This window comes from Protopterus annectens, chromosome 2.part1, assembly GCF_019279795.1.
Source record: "Protopterus annectens isolate FY-2018-M chromosome 2.part1, PAN1.0, whole genome shotgun sequence".
Classification (NCBI taxonomy): Eukaryota; Metazoa; Chordata; order Ceratodontiformes; family Protopteridae; genus Protopterus; species Protopterus annectens.
The window spans coordinates 1,440,957,939-1,440,975,103 of record NC_056729.1 but is presented as its reverse complement, the minus strand read 5'-3'; positions in this window follow the sequence as shown (position 1 = coordinate 1,440,975,103).

Here is a 17,165-nt window from a genome sequence, read left to right as displayed (position 1 = left end):
CCCTACAGTCAAATGCTTGGTGCCAAAGCCATGACTTAAAACTCAATACAAAGAAGAGCATTATAGTACCTTTTGAGAAGTTGACCATCCTTGATAACTATGTCATCAATAAAACATCCTTAAAAGTTGATTCTCTAACCAGGGATAGCAACCTAGCCTTTGACCAGCATGTGTCCAAAGTAGTGAGAAAATCCTTCTATATTACTCAACTTATAAGCAAGGCCATGGTATCTAGGTCCAGACAGGTCATCCTACCACTGTACTCGATCCTCATTAGACCATGTGATGCCCCAACACTGGCCCAGTAATCAAGGAGCCTCAGTCCTCACCACTAGCACCAGTGGGGAACGTACATTGGGAGGATGACAAGTTATACACACAGTATTTCCAGATGCAGATCTCTGCATCAAGTGCAATTTCCCTTAAGAGCATACAGAGACCACAGTCTGGGACTGGTTTCTCCCTCTTTCTCCAGATCCCCACTAAGACTCCCTACTGGCACAGCTATAGAGTTGAGACCTCAGCTGAGTGGTCAAGCAAGACCTCCAGCACCCTCTCTGTCCAACCAGTGCTTTGTGTCCCTGCCCAAGTAGCTGACACACACACACTCTGAGATCTGATTGATACACAGACACACACACACACACACACACACACACACACACACACACACACACACACACACACACACACACACACACACACACACACACACACACACACCTGGGAAAGGCTGGCAGAGGTGTACTAGCTATGCTCCTTTTGCCCAGACTATAAGGCAGTTATCACAGCCATGTCTTTACCAGCTACTTTAAGCCCCTTAACAAAGGGTGTCCAATCTTACTGTGTAATGTTATTATTAATCTAAATGGTAGTTTGACCAAGAACAAGGCTATTAGGAGTGGCCCACAGTGTCACCAAATAAATATGAAAGTACTCTCAGAACTTAAATATGTCTCACAAATATCAGCCACAATGAAAGGTTTAAATATATTTAATAATAAATAATAAAAGAACAAGAAAATACTCAGTATATAATCACATTTACATCAGAGTTCAAAATCACAGGCAATATTTAAAACAACATTGCAGAACAGTTTCAAATAAATAAAGAAAAACAACTAAATTAAGCTTTGCTATATTCCTGACTATGTCTAAAAGAATTATACTGTTCCATAGACTTACTTACAGAGCAAACAAGACAGATGTGGTGACCTTCTTGTCAGGTCAAATACAAAATACAGAATGGTATCTCTCTGTGTCAGAGACTTCCCAAATTAATATCCCAAATATTACTGCTGGGATACTTGCAGAATGATATAATTTCTTGTCATCTGACTTCAGTTCCCAGGTTTAAAATAACCATTGGTGCCAGCTAGTAGCATTTAGCATTTACCTGTGAAAATACATAAACAGGGCTTTTCTTAGACCTAAGGCAGCTCCGGGAAGTCATAAAACAATAAAACATTTTCACATCTCAAGCCTAGTAATTATTATTTTTCAAGGCAACACAGAAAAGCTCCCTAGTGTAGATATCCTGTCTCTGGCTGTCATAAAGTAATTTAATTTTTCAGCTATTTTTCTGAAATTAACCTCATGTGTTCCAGTTTCCATTGTTAAAATATATATACATCTAAACAGTTACAATAGTGCAGGTGCATTTGTGTTCTATTCCACTGTGGATACATCTTAGCTCAGTACTTTACAAAATATCTTTTCAGCAAACGTCTGTACAAACCATCTTATATGAAATACAGTTCTAATATATTTGTAGCACAAGCATATGAATCATGTTGATATTCACAAATGACATAATTATTTACAAAATTCCAGATAGCTGTGCTGTCAGTATCTCCTTTTGTTACACTTCTATATAAATCATGTTAATATTCACAAATAACATATAATTATTTACAAAATTCCAGCTAGCTGGGCTGGCAGTATCTCCTTTCATGACAGAGCCATCATAGAGTATAATGCCCCCTTTGGTATTTACCTGACCAGACACATGTAGCAAATGGTATCCACAAAGGTTACTTACAAAAAGAATACAAGGGAGTAAACACAGTGTACTAAGCTTATTGCCTCAAAGCCCTGTATTTTACTTGGTATCATGTAGACTTCTGAGAGGTGATCTTTGCCTGGCATAGAGAGCATCCCTGGACCTGATTTGATGAACCTTTTGCACATCTGCAAGACAAACAGCATCAGAACTACTAGATTAAAATATCTAATTTTTTGTAGTAGCCAAGAAAAATTGTGGAAATAAGGGTGCTGTAAGAACAAAATTACTCTAGTCAACAAGTGAATGACTGTAACTAAAAAATAAATGCAGCAACTTGCAATAGAACTAAAAAGAACTTTAATAAATGTAAAACTGTAAAACTGTTAAACTACTAAGTGCTTTCATCCAGTAACATAAAAGGACTTTATCAGAGTAACAGTAACCATCCCACAGACTGTTTAAAACCAGAAAAGCCTACAAAACTACATTACTTCCTGAATAAATATACTAATAAACATACTCCATAATTTAAAGCTACAAGACACTTGAAAATAGTAACAGTAATAGTAGCAGTTTTATAGTTTTACATTTATTAAAGTTCTTTTTAGTTCTATTGCAATTTTCTGCATTTATTTTTTTAGTTACGGCTGTTCACTTGTTGACTAGAGTAATTTTGCTCTTACAGCACCCTTGTTTCCCCAATTTTTGGTTACTACTTGTCGTGGTTGATTTGTTGATCTAAATTTTTCTTGCAATATAAATAAGACATGTTGGACAGATACGTTTCTCAGAAGATTCCCATTCTCAGGAACAGGTTCTCTATCCATGGGAAGCAGAGTTCCTCCCTATCCGTTAAGTGCAACTTGGACCATGGATGGATAATCAGAAATTCACCCGCAGTCTGGCTTCTGTGTCTCTGATGGATAGAGGCAGTCATTAAATCACCACTTATAACAATCAAATTTGTCATTTGGGTTGCATGGCTAGGCTCACAAAGGCCCTAGTGGTCGTTAGCCTAGTATACACCTATGAACCTCTACACTCACTTCTGTTCTGCTTTGTGTACTGTGAATAATCATTTTCTATAAACATTCTGATGTTTCTAATATTTATTAGTTTTCCCAGGAGCAGCTCTTTCTGCTGGTATAACTGCATCTTTACTAATACATGTCTTGGCTTCTTTCTCATGGCCAGGATTTGAACATGCACATTATATTCCCCTTCATTTAATAAATCCTGCTATGAAATTATACTCCAATTGCTTACTTTTACTTTCATACAATAAATACAATCTATTCCTTCAAATTTCTCTGGTACAGCAGAAAATCTCAGGGTTTCTCTCTGTTCTCTGCTTTCTAACATTACTATGTTTGAAACTTTTCATTAGAAGTCTCATATTCAGCCAATCCTTCCTTCAGTTCAGACTCTTGATTTATGCAGTTTTATCGGTTCATCTGAATCGCTGCTTAAAGCTTCTTTTGTTCTTCCCAGTCCTTTAACTTTATATATTCCTCCACTGTCTCATTTATTTTAAACACATATGAATACATTTGATTTACTTGTTTTTCCAAATTACTGGAAGGCATCTCCTGTATCAAAGCAGAAACCTGAACTGCCTTTTGCTCTAAAGTGTTTTCTCTTTTTGCTATCTAGTTGATTTTCTTTTACATTCTATGGTTTTCTTCTTTGCTGACACCAAGGCAATGTAGTGAATGAATTTTGGTCAGATTGTTAGCTTTTACTGGCTTTTTGTTTATACCTCTTTTGTTTTGCACAGTGGGAGAGCTCAAATCAACTTGCTGTTCAGAGTGTAGCAGTCTTGGAATCATTGATATAAATTTGTTTTAAGCAGATAACATAAATATGGCAAGTTTGTCTAAGGTTTAGTATTTTTGTCGATGTACCAAGGTTGCAAATTAACTGTTGATGTACTAGAAATGTAAACATTTTCTTGTTGGCTTATCTGCTAGGAGCATTAGTTTGTATCTAATACTAATAAAAACTTAGCATCTGGCATTCCTCAGACCACTTCCTCAACAATATGAAATGGGAAATGCTCTCTTTTAATTACTTTGTTCAGATCTTGTGGATAAATGTTAATACTAGGCCTGTATTTCTCCACAGCAGTAATCATACTATTTACCCATTCTGTTACGTTTTAATGGCTTCTTAATAACACCTATGTTTTCCATAGACATTGATTCCTGTTCTGCTTTAATTCTTAGAGCTACTGGTATATTTATAGAAACATTTATCACTCCAGCATTTCATCAGGTGTTATTTTGTGTGATAGTTTTTCTAGGAAACCTCATTGGGCTTTAAATAAGTCAGCATAATCATGCAGGATATAAGTGTTATGTGTCTGCACAGTATATGAAATGATTCTGCAACTTTTTGTCTGATTCATGATGTATTTTTTATACTGTGCTTTTCTTCTACCATTCCTAGGGTCTCACAAGCAAAAAGATCAAAAATTGGAGGAGAATTTAGTCAAGTGTTAAGATTTCAAAAATAATTTTGTATCTCTTTAGTCTAATACTCATCTGTAAGTAGTTGTTACCCCATTAGTGCCACCCAGTGGTAAGACTATGCCAAGCAACATGCACACATTTCTCTCCTGGGTACTCTCTAGCTCCACATGGTGTCCCAATATTTTTTTTTTTTGGCCTGGCATCTTTAAGTGGCTTATCAGTAATAATAGGCAGCGTTAGAAAGGACAATTAGTTATTAACAAAATTACACTAAGATTGTTAATCTAGGATGTCCAGCAGTGGAGAAATAGATAATTATTTGCCACTTATTATTCATATATTCATATTTATGTTCATATTTTCATATCTGAGAGACCCACATACTGTTGAGTGGTACAGTGTGAAATGTCATGGTGGAAGACAGGAAAATTAATTGCCAATATCTGTTTATATCACACTATACTGCAGATATTGCTAGCTGTCGTAATTATGAAAATAAGTTATATTTCCAGATGTACTTAATACTTGAAAAACAAGTGAATTACACCTGGGGTAATTAAAGTCATCCATGATTATGGTGTTGGGTTGAATGGGGAGTGTCTCCAGTACATTTAAGTAAGAGCAATGGGTTTCATGGGTCATAGATGGGAACCTATAGTGTGCAAGGATATGGTATAGGGTTTTGCCTATGGCAGTTTGGACATAGATGAGCTCAAATGCATCACACTGTCTTACAAGTCTTGAAGCATGTTTGTTTTTGATGAAAATTGAGACACCTCTAACTTTTGTTCCTTCCTGTGTAGTAACTGGTCTGTGTGTGTGGAGGACATTATAACCCTGCACTGCAAGGGTGCTCTTTGCAGCTTTAAACCATGTCAAAGTAACTGCACAGATGTCTACATTCTCCCATGCAAGGAAATCTTGCAGGGAGTAGAGTTTCTTGTTCGGACTCCTGGCATTGAGCAGTAGCACTTTCAAATTTTCTTGGGTTGGTTTTGCTATGTTGGGAGTTTTAACAGGTTGGCAATGCCTAAAAAAGGCAATATGGGGATAGAAATGTTTTGGACAATATTCAAAAGCCCAGAGGAGATAGTTGCAGACCACTCCTGGCAAAGAAGCATGGTCTATCAACCATTTCCTCCCAGGCTGACAAATATTGTAGCCCCTTAAAATGACACCACAATCTTAGCTAATTAAAGTCAATTATTTTCTGTTAATATTATGGAATTGTCTTTGGGGTGGGTAGAATGCTGCTAAATGATAGGTTCATACTGGCCTGAGACACATAGTCCAAGAGCTCCATCATGTCTCTTTTCATATAGTCTAAGGAGGTTATATCTCAGTTCATTTAGACCCACATGGACTATGACTGAGTCATACTGGTACTTTTAGTTCTATTAACTGAGTGCATGTATGAGCTGGCAGATCTTGGCCTCTAATAGACAAATGACTGTGACCCTCTCCTTACTTAGCTTGAAGAGTGGGACATCTCTGCATCTTTCAACGAGGTCTCCTATAACCAAAGTATTGAGTTTTATGGTGGTGTGGCTTATTGGCTTAGAAGCTGAGACACCATTTGATGTGGCTGTATGTGTCGTGATGACTGTTGTTTTGGTAGCATGCTTTTGTGGTTGGATACTCACTGTGAGTGCAATGTCTGGGAGGTATTTCTGGTTTTCGAAAAGTACATTTAAGAGACTCAGCATACATGGGTCTGTGTGCCTGGTCCATTCTATATGTGGTGGGTGTAGTGTTTGTGCTTCTGATAATTTGTTTGATATTATAAGTTCTTGAATGCAGGAGCCTAGCCTCTAGTGACATTGTGTAACAACATTTGTCACATACCAGTTCAGTTCATTTAAGAATTAGGTGGTTGTCAGCACACATGAGACAATTGCTACCAAGATAGCAGCAGAAATTGTAGGAAAGTGCATATTCATTGTTATAGATTCTTACTGCATGATCTAGAAGTAGATGGTGCAAGATGAGTTTACAGTTGGCTAGCTTAATTGCTGTAAGAGTATAGACTACAATCAAGACTATCGATGACCAGACTTGTTTGGGGTGCTCCTTAATGCACAAACAAATTGCTGTTTATGCAAGCAAGTAAAGAGGGAAAATCTGTGGTAGGCACCAAAAGTCTCAAAACAAACAAACTAGCCCTATGGCTAATCAGAAACACACACTTTAGGGTTTCAAACGATTCCTAGCTCAAAAGAGACGTGGCTATCCTCTCCTAAAACTAGAGTGCAGACCAAGTCCTCTTAAACTAAAAACACTGTAAGAGGTTTCCCAGAGTGCAGTAAATTATGAAGTTAAAACAACAAACCAAACAGAAGTGCAGAAACCTACAAGCAAAAAATAAAAAGCACTTATAAATAGATCAGAGTGCTATAACTTAGCAAATAATATACAGATTTAAAAGAAGCACAAATACACTACAGGATAAAGTGCAAAATAGCAACGCAGAGCACATATTCAGCTCTGGGTGCAGTGCACCAATCAAATGCAGTGTTAAAAGCAATAGCACTAAAATGCAGTTTAAAGTGCAGAAACTCTGCAAATAACACAGATATACGAATTCTTATGTATGTTGAGGCAGAGTGCAATTTAGCACTGTAAAGTACTCATCTAGCAGTGGATGGATCAGGATTCAGCAGAAAGCCTCAGCAATCAATGGCATGGTTGCCAAGTTTGTGAAAGCTCTGAGATACTGAGCCAAGCTTTTACAGGCACAGGAAGTCTCAAATCAAACTAGCCCTCTGGCCAATCAAGAGCATAAACTTTAGAGCTTCAAACACTGGTTCCCAGCTCAGAGGAGACCTTGGTACTCACTCCTGCCACTAGAGTGCAGAACAAAATCTTATTAATGTAAAACCACTGTAAGCGATCACTCATAGTGTAGTAAATATACACACAGCTATGCAAATAATGTTACTGTGAAATTAGACTTTAGAGTAGCAGCTGATTATTTACATTTTGGTTATCACTGACAATTTACATTTACAGAAATACACGAATAAAGGTGATTAAAGTTCTTTAAGCTCTGGACTTGAGTTTTTATACAGAAGACAATTGACTATTTATATTTCAGATAACTTTCAATACTTAATTTTATTCATTTTTTATTGATTGATTGATTTATTTCATTTGTTTACCAGGAAATTCCCATTTTCAGTGAAGGCCCTGGAAGAAAAGCTCCAAAAGTTACATATGACATATGAAAGAGGTCTGTTATACAGTAAGTATAGGATCATAGGATATTATTAGGCTAATGGCCCTAGGGCCCTTACAAGCCTAGCCAAGAGTTTATCCCCCCCCCCCCCAAAAAAAAAAAAAAAGAAAAAGAAACCTCAGTCAGCACCTGTCACCCCTGTCAGTGAGGGACAGTGGTGGAACCCCTGGGACAAATTTGTAGTTTCCCATCCACTCATCAAGATTACGTTTGAAGAGGTCAGTGAGGTACTCTGTTTGACATGTATGGGAAATCTGTTCCAGAGACAGGGCAGCCTCTGGGAGTCAAACCTGTCACTCCAGCAGGTTTTGTTGATGTTGCATATTATATTTAGGCCTATCGAATGGGTAATGCGAGGAGTTAGACTTATGGATATGGAACATCCCCAGTAGGGCAGGGTCTGACATTGCCTTGTAGGAAAGACACAGATCACTTCTGAGCAATCTGTATGATACCAAGTAGAGTGATAATGATTTAAGCCTGTCCACATAGGATAGGTATTGGAGGCCATGGATTCTCTTTGCGAGGTATTTCTGTGGCCTTTCCAGTTGGTGCAGATGTTTGGAGAGGTACATACCAAATGGGGCATTATACTCAATTATAGGTCTAATAAAGAGGAGTACAGAGAGGTAATAACCTCCTTTTGTCTGGATGCAATCCCTTTACTTATGAGATGAACCAAGTAAAAGGCTTTTCTGACCACCACCACCACCATATGATGGTCGAATATGAGATTGTTGTCAACCTGACTACCCAAGTCTTTCACCACAGGCTATGTGCTTAGGGGGGTTGCCGTTGATGTGGTAATCAGTAGGGGCTGTGTTTTTGCCAAATGGTACGATAATATATATTTTTTGCATTTAACTTAAGGACAAGACTTTGGCACCAGTCATTTGTACCTGTGAGACCCTCCTGCAGTATGTTAACATCAACTGGGGAGTCAATGACAACACTCAACTTACAATCATCCACAAACTTGGTCAGCACAGACCCTTTGTCTTTAGCTGGTCCTCTGAGAAGTATATGCCAAACAGTAGGGGTCCCAGGAAGATCCCTGGGGAACACCACTAGTAACTGGTCTGCTGTCGGAGGTGGCAGCACGTAATTTGACCTTGTGGGTCCTATCTGTGAGCCAGTTGGCCGCCCATCTGAGTAGATAGGGATTAACACCAAGTTGTGTTAACTTTTTGATGATGCTCAGGGGGGGTTGTGTCAAAGGCCTTGGCCAGTTCAAGGTAAGCTGTATGTACTGACTTTCCCTCATCCAGGGCCTTGGTGACAGTCTCAAAGAAGTCAGCTAGGTTCAATAGCCAAGATTTGTCTCTGATGAATCAGAATTGGGTGAAGTCAAGTGCTTGGAGATTGCTTATGTCCTTGTTTATGAGATCCATAATAATATGCTTTATGACTTTACAGATCAGACTTGATGGCATGAGAGTTTCCAGGGTCAGTAGTGGCATCACCTTTGTGCAAAGGGATGATAATGGCAGTTCTCTAATCTGCTGGAATGAAGCCTGTAGTTTGGCTGTGGTCGAATAGGGTGCTCAAATGGCGAAGCTAGTGCTTGCTGGATATGGTGCAGAATACAGCCTGGGATACTATCAGGTCCCATGGAAGGTGTGTTCTTTGCCTTGGATAGGGCCTTTAACACTTGATATACAGAGATGCAAGGTGTGGAACAAGTATTGGAGATGGCGACTGACCCTTTGGGGGGCGATAAGAGGGTGATGTTTGCTCTGAACCTATCAACCAGCAGGTTGACTAAGTCAGCAGGATCAGTGTAAGTGGTACCATTAAGTACTAGCTCAGAACAAATCTGGGCTTTGCCATGGAGGTTCCTAACATAACTGAAGAAGGACTCGTACTCATTTACATTTCAAGAGATAAATATGTTAGAAACTATGCAAGATAAATAGAGAAGCATATAGAACAGCAGGTGTAAATGTTAACTTTTCTAGATATTTAAGTTAGACAACATGCAAAAGATACATAGAAAACATGCAGAACCATGAAAGTTAGCTCACATGTCAATAAGAGAGGAAAGCTATGAAATTAAAACTTTTGGGGTAAAAAGAGCGGGAGATAAAATAAGCATGAAAAGAAGATTGTTAAGGTGAGGTTAGTGGAGAAGTAGAATGGTTTGAGAGGAATACACAGATTTAAAAGCAGCACAATACATTACAGGACAAAGTGCAAAATAGCAATGTGAAGCAAATGGAGAAGTGAAGAGTGGATTATATAAATAGTAATAGTAAGTGCTGGAATAAAATAAGCAGTATAATTTGTTTTGTGTGCAGAATTAAATCCAGTTTGACAGTAGACGAGTTTTCAGTCTACAGACATGTTTAGCTTAATTATCTTCATCTCTAAAGCCTAGAGGACTGGAGTTCCATTTTTTACCTACACAGACAGAAGAGAATGAATCTCCATGGTTATTTTTTGGATTTGTGTATAAGTATTAGAGTTTGATTTAGAGATCTGAGGGGTCTAGAGGGAATGTATTTTTAATGACAGAGGAGAGTATAGGGCACTTATGTGGTTTGTGAAATAATTTATGTATTTATTCATCCATTGTTGACTGGGGTTAGTCCCACTAGCTTACTGACCTCTTTTCAGCAGGTAGAACAGAGGTGGCATTTAGACTACTAAAGGAAATTTGGTCATGGCTTCAGGGAACTTTCCCCTACCCTTTTTGATAGATGCCATGGGATCTTTTACATCTACCTGAGATTCCCCCAAATCAAGCAGATGGAACCTCTGTATAACATCTAATATGAAGGACAAACAATAAGTTATAAATGGTTTTTAGTTGATTAACTGTTAAGATGTGAGTTAATTCTAACCAGTTTAGGTGAAGTGCTACACAGTGATGTGTTCAATTTGGCATGTTGGCACCAGATTTAGCAATTTTATAGATTCATAGGAGGTTACTAGGCTAATGGCCGTAGAGCCCTTACAAGCTTAGCCATATTTATCACGAGTTGCTCTATTGGTCAGTGGATAGGTGAGTGAAGTTCACAGAGGTAAGGATCTATGGTAGTTCATACCAACTTCCTCTGTCTAGGAGGGACATGGGCACCACCCCAGGATTGAATTTGCAGTCGCTCATCTAAGTTGTGTTTGAAGAGGTCAGGAAGGAGCTCTGTTTCATGTGAACTGGAAGATTGTTCCAGAGAAGTGGCAGTCTCTGGGAGATGTATCTACCTCTCCAGCATGATCTGTTCATGTCAGAGGCTAGTTTAAGATCCCTGGAGCGACTTGCCCTCTTGCAGTTTGATTTATGAATGTGTAGCATTTCCATCATGGCCCGGTCAGAGGCGGCCCTGTAAGCCAGGCCAGGTCACTCCTTGGCAAGCTGTAGGAGACAGAATACAGTGGCAGGGCTTTCAGTCTTATGTTTTTTCATGTCTTAGTAGATGGGATTTGGAATGTTAGTAAATATGGTTGTGGAATAGAAAAGTGTTGAAAGAAGCAATATTTGTGCAGCATCTTTGTACAATGTTAGTCAGTTAGTTAGTTAGTTAGTTATGGTTTAGTCTTGTAGAGTAGGCCTGGTTTCTTGTATGTTTTTCAAATGATTTGTTAGCATTGTGTTTGTCAAAATGTAGTCTGTGATCAATAATTGCTCTGAGTATTTTGGTGTGACTGGTTTGTTCAAAATGTATTTTAAACTAGAAAGTGATGATAATATTTCCAGTGCCAAACAGAATAAGTTTAGTTTTACTGAACTTTGGTAGTAGCTGAGAGTAAGTTAATCATTTTATCTATTTTTTCTGGCAGGGGATAAGGAGTTTAGGACAGCTAAGAATATATTTTTTTAAATATTGAGTAGCTTCATTCAGGGAAAGATATTTGAGAGAAGACCAGTTACACTGTTTAACTATGTTATTGCAAAAACCTATCTCAAAGGTCTTCTTTTATTGTGCCCATTTGAAAGTGATGTTTTTTGTAACATTCAGATGTCAGTGTGTTATAAATGTGGGTTATGATCAGTAAGATAATCTGGTAAAGTGCCAGAGATTAGGATGTTAGTGGTGTTCTTAGTTAAGATCCAGGTGAGAGTATTCCTTTCACTTGAGATTTTGTCTATCCAAGTTGTCTCAGTAATTAAATGTGTGAAGCCAAATAAGTTTATATGGCGAGTGTCATTAAAGGATGGGATAGATTTTACTCAGTCTAGATTTAAGTCACCTATTATGATTGTATCATATTTAGTGTCATGAGTGATCCAGGAGATAATGTCATCCAGGACGGAGGTGTTTTATGTGGGTGACTGGGAAATAATGTATATTGTAGCAGTCTGTATTTGTTTATATGGATTGATGATTAGGTTCTTGAGTAGAATTACTGCAGTGTCAAAGGTTGTTACAGTAACAGGAGTTCTGTGTATGCTGAATAGATTGTAAAGAATAGTCATAGCCCTCCTCCTTTCTTTGAATTTCTGTCTGCTCTAATAATATTTTTTCATCCACTTAATTTCCACAGACTTCACAAATACGTGGTGACCATACTGCTGTTTCCAGAGTGTTTATCTTGAATCCAGTGCAATCAAAGCACAAGGTAAGTACTTCTGGTAATTTATGCACGTGTATAACTTATTTTGGCTGAACTGCTGCTACATGTTTATATTATTTATTATATGGGAAGGTCTACAAGAGGGTAGTGAGACCACATATTTTATATGGGTTGGAGACAGTGGCACTGACAAAAAGGCAGGCGTTAGAGCTGGATGTGGAGGAGTTAAAGATGTTAAGATTTGCACTGGGTGTGACGAGGGGTGGAGAGGATTAGGAATAAGTATATTAGAGGGTCAGCCCAGGTTGCAAGATTACGTTGGTTTGGACATGTGCTGAGGAGGGATGCTGAGTATATTGGGAAAAAGATGATAAGGATGAAGCTACCAGGTAACAGGAAAAGAGAGAGGCCTAAGATAAGGTTTATGGATGTGGTGAGAGAGGACATGCAGGTGGTTGGTGTGACAGAGCAAGATGCAAAGGACAGGAAGAAATGGAAACGGATGTTCCGCTGATGGTACTCATCTGTCACAAATCACTCCTGACACTCATCTCAACCTACTTCACCCTGCCTGTACTCTCTTCCACACTCACCATTACTCTGAACTGTTGATCTCAAGTATTTAAACTCATCCACCTTCACCAGATCTACTCACTGCATCCTCACCATTCCTCTATCCTCCCTCTCATTCACACACATATATTCTGTCTTAGTCCTGCTGACCTTCATTCCTCTCCTGTCTAGAGCATATCTCCACCTCTCCAGGGTCTCCTCAACCTGTTCCCTACTCTCACTACATATCACAATGTCATCTGCAAACATCATAGTTCACGGAGACTCCTGTCTGATCTTGTCTGTCCTATCAGGACCACTAAAATCACTATTTAACCATAGTAACCAGACAGGCTTTGTGCCACGTGAATAGAGAACCGCAAAGGCCATTCCTCCACACAAGGGTGGGCCATGTACAGACCTCAGTAACTACATATCTATAAATCTGAGTAGTCTCATATGCAAAGCTATGGACAGAATTATCACGGACATGATTAACAATGACATAGGAAATCTTCAGGCATGGTGGATCATGCCTACTCAACCTGGTGAACTTCTTCAAGAAGGTCACCAAAGAAATGGATGAGTGCAAAATGGTGCCTACTGCCTACCTTGATCTGGCCAATGCATTTAATACAATACCCATTCAAGCATTGGTGAAAAACTCAAATAGTTAGGTAAAAACCCTCTGTCACCCACTGGATAGCCAGGTAGCTCTCAGACAGGACCCAAGAAGTTAGGGTAGGGGAGTCCACCTCAACAAAGATGTTGATCACTAGTAGAGTCTCTCAAGGCTTAGCACTGGGCCCACTCCTTTTTGGCATTTACTTCTCTGAAGTCAATGCCAACTTCAATAGCCTCTGGCTGACCATGTTTACAGATGACTGCAAAGTAGGTGCTGTCATAGAATCCCACCAAGACACTAATATCTTCTAAGAAATACTGACCCAGACAAATAACTGGTGCCAGAGCCACTATATACAATGCAATGCCAAAAATGCATTATAGTATACTTTGGGAAGTCAGCTATTCCTGGAAGCTACCTAATTGAAAACAGACCCCTAAGAGCTGGTCTGGTAGTCAGAGATTTGGTGACATATGTAGAAAGTAACCTGGTCTTCAACCATCATGTGTCTATGGTAGTAAAGAAATCATTCTGTGTTGCACAACTTATAAGCAAGGATATGGCCTCTAGGTCCAAGGAAGTTATCATTCTACTGTATTTGGCCCTCATCAGAGCAATCATTGAGTACAGTGCTCCCTTTGATATGTACCTGACCAGGCACATGTAACAAATGAAATGTCCACAGAGGTTCTTCATAAAAAAGATACACGGCACAAAAAGGATCTTTTACATGGATTGCAGCCTTATCCCTGTACTCGGACTCCTACAGACTGTTGAGGGGCAATCTATGCCAGCATCTTTGAATCCTGCTCTAATTGTTCTTATGCATAACTACAAAATAAACAGCATCAAAATTAGACATTTTAGGGACTTAAACTTTCTTGCAACATAAATAGGACATGTTGGAGGAACAGGTATGTGTGGGCGGCCACAGTGGTGCAGTGGTTAGCATTGCTGCCTCACAGCAAGAGGTTCATCGGTTCGATCCTTGGCTGGGGTGCCTTCTGTGCGGAGTCTGCATGTCCTCCCTGTGTTCGCGTGGGTTTCCTCTGGATGCTCCGGTTTCCTCCCACATCCTAAAGACATCTTGTAGGTGGATTGGACACTCTAAATTGGCCCTAGGTGTAAGTGCGTGCATATGTGTGCCTTCTGTGGAAGGTTGGGCGCCAGGCTGGCAACTCGACACTGTAAAACTCCACTGACAATCATGAATGGACAGGTGATCCGCTGTGGCGACCCCTAACCGGGAAAAGCCAAAAGAAGAAGAAGGAGGAACAGGTATGTGTTTCAGAGATTACCCCTTTTCTGAAACAGGCTTCCCATCCATGTGTAGCAGAGTTCTTCCCAAACCCAATTTATTTGGACCAGTGGATGGGGAATTGGAAATTCACCCTAGTCTGGTACCTATGCTCCTAATGGACAGAGGTAGACTGTAAATGCTTTACCACCCAAGCCCTAGCCTATATATACCCTGTAAAATAATGTTACGGTTACTAAACTTGTCATATACATTTAGGATGCATGGCTAGGCTTTAAAATTACCTTGTGTTCGTTAGCCTAGTAAAAGAAAAAAAAAACTAAACAATAAACAAGAAAGTGCATTTACAAAGGAAACTTAATTAGCACTTTCATTTTAATATTTAAAACTCCTTCAGATAAAACAAACTACCAAAGTGCTGTTTAAATATGGTTCTCATGTAAAATCATGCATCATATGACAGCCATGTTCCCTTCCACATTTAAAGTAGTATAATAGTTTTTAACAAACAAAATTCAAAGAAAAGAACTGTAAAAAATACAAGCTGGAAGAAGTATTATAAAATATAAAAACTATTTTGTCTGTGTCAAAACTGTCCAGCGTGCTATATAGGCAAGAGAGAACGTAGATTGAATGATTGGATCTATGAACATATTAATGACACCAGAAAGATAAATGCACTAGTTAAACATGCTGATGAGACACCTGGTCACTCTTTTAGATTTATCATTGAAAAAATGATACTGGATGAACGTAGGAGACAATGGCAGCTACTTTTAGAGAAGGGTGAGCTGTTCTGGCAACTGAAACTTAATGCAGGCGGGTGGCCAGGATTGAATGGCCACATTCTATAAGCTGCTTATTGAAACTAAATGCATTACAGAGATAAATGTGTTTGACTTTTTAAAATGTATGTAAGTATATCTTTTATGTAGATATCATACTTTTAAAATATTTTTTATATTTTATAATTCCTCTTTCAGCTTGTATTTTTTTTACAATTTTTTTGTTGAATTTTGTTTGTTAAAACTATTATACCACTTTAAATGTGGGAGGGATATTGGCTGTTATGTGATGTATGATGTCCCATGAGAACCATATTTAAACAGAAACTTTAGTAGTTTGTTTTATCTGAAGAAGTTTTAAATATGAAAATGAAAGCGCTAATTACATTTCCAGTGTATTTTTTGTTTTTTCTACACAGTGGAGTGGTATTTTAGTCAGAATCTGTGTGGTAAACGCACTTTCTTGTTTATTTGTTAGCCTAGTATATACCTATGAACCAGAATATTAGGTTTCAGCCAAGTTGTTGTGATGGCCAGAATATCTGACTGTAGCACATTAACCAGGCATGAGTTCTCTTACTTTATTACAAAGATTTCTGATGTTGATATGGAAATGTTTTTAATTTTTGCAGTGTAGAAGAAGCTGAGCCATAGTTAGGTTGTATATCCCTGCACAGTAGTAATTGTAGTGTAATAGCAATGCTGGTGTGCAATAGTTTTTGCACTAGTTTAAATATTAAATGTAAACGTTTGGTAGGACTATAAGTTGGAATGTAGCATGGGGTGACTAGGATGACATGGTCTTGTAGAACTGGGTTGCAATGGGTTATAGAATAATAGGTAAGGTGATTGGTTTTGTTTGGTTTGTTGAAGTGATTGTAGGAGGGAAGTGAAGTATCGTATGATGTTAGCCATTCACATGTGGGTAAGCCAGTAAGCAGTAGAAGAAGGGAAATTAGGCTTATTAATGTTGGCCATACTCGCGGTGGTGATGCTGTAGTAGCGTTGTTGCCTCACAGTAAGACGCTGTCCAGTTCAATTCTCAGCTAGAGCGTCTTCTGCGTGGAGACATGCGTGAATGGGTGTACCTTTGTTGAAGGTTGTGCGTCAGGGCTGGTAACTCGGCACGTAAAAATCAACTACCAATCATTAGCGGACCGGAGTTCCGTTGTGGCGACCCCTAACCGGGAAAAGCCGAAAGACACTACAACAACAACAAAATGTTGGTCATGGTATATTGGAAGTAGGACCTGATTAAAATGAAAAAGGACTTTTATAAGAATGCCGGATAGTATGAGAAGAAGGTTTTAGTTGAGTGATGTTTTTTGAATTATGTTGTCGGTAGTTGCTAAGGAAGCTATTGACTGTTTTGTAAAAGGGATGGAATAGGGATGTATAAATTTAATCACACCTGGAGATGATCAGGGGTCAGGGTGAGAGGGGAGGAAAGTGGGCCACAACAGAGCATGTGCAGAAATTAATCACTATACACATGCACACTAGGCAAGGTGCAAGTTCTGAAATTGTTAAAGCCAGTTAATTGTAAAAAGTTTTCTTTCCTCTTTTATTGTAGTTTATTTTTATTTAATTTTTAATTTCTGTAAGTGCAGACTCCAGAATGCTAGCACAAATGAGTAGTCAGTAGCTACAGTGCTTCTGATGGACTGTAGGTGGGACTACTGCAGCCAAACGGCTATTTAGGCTGACTTCCCAAGAACG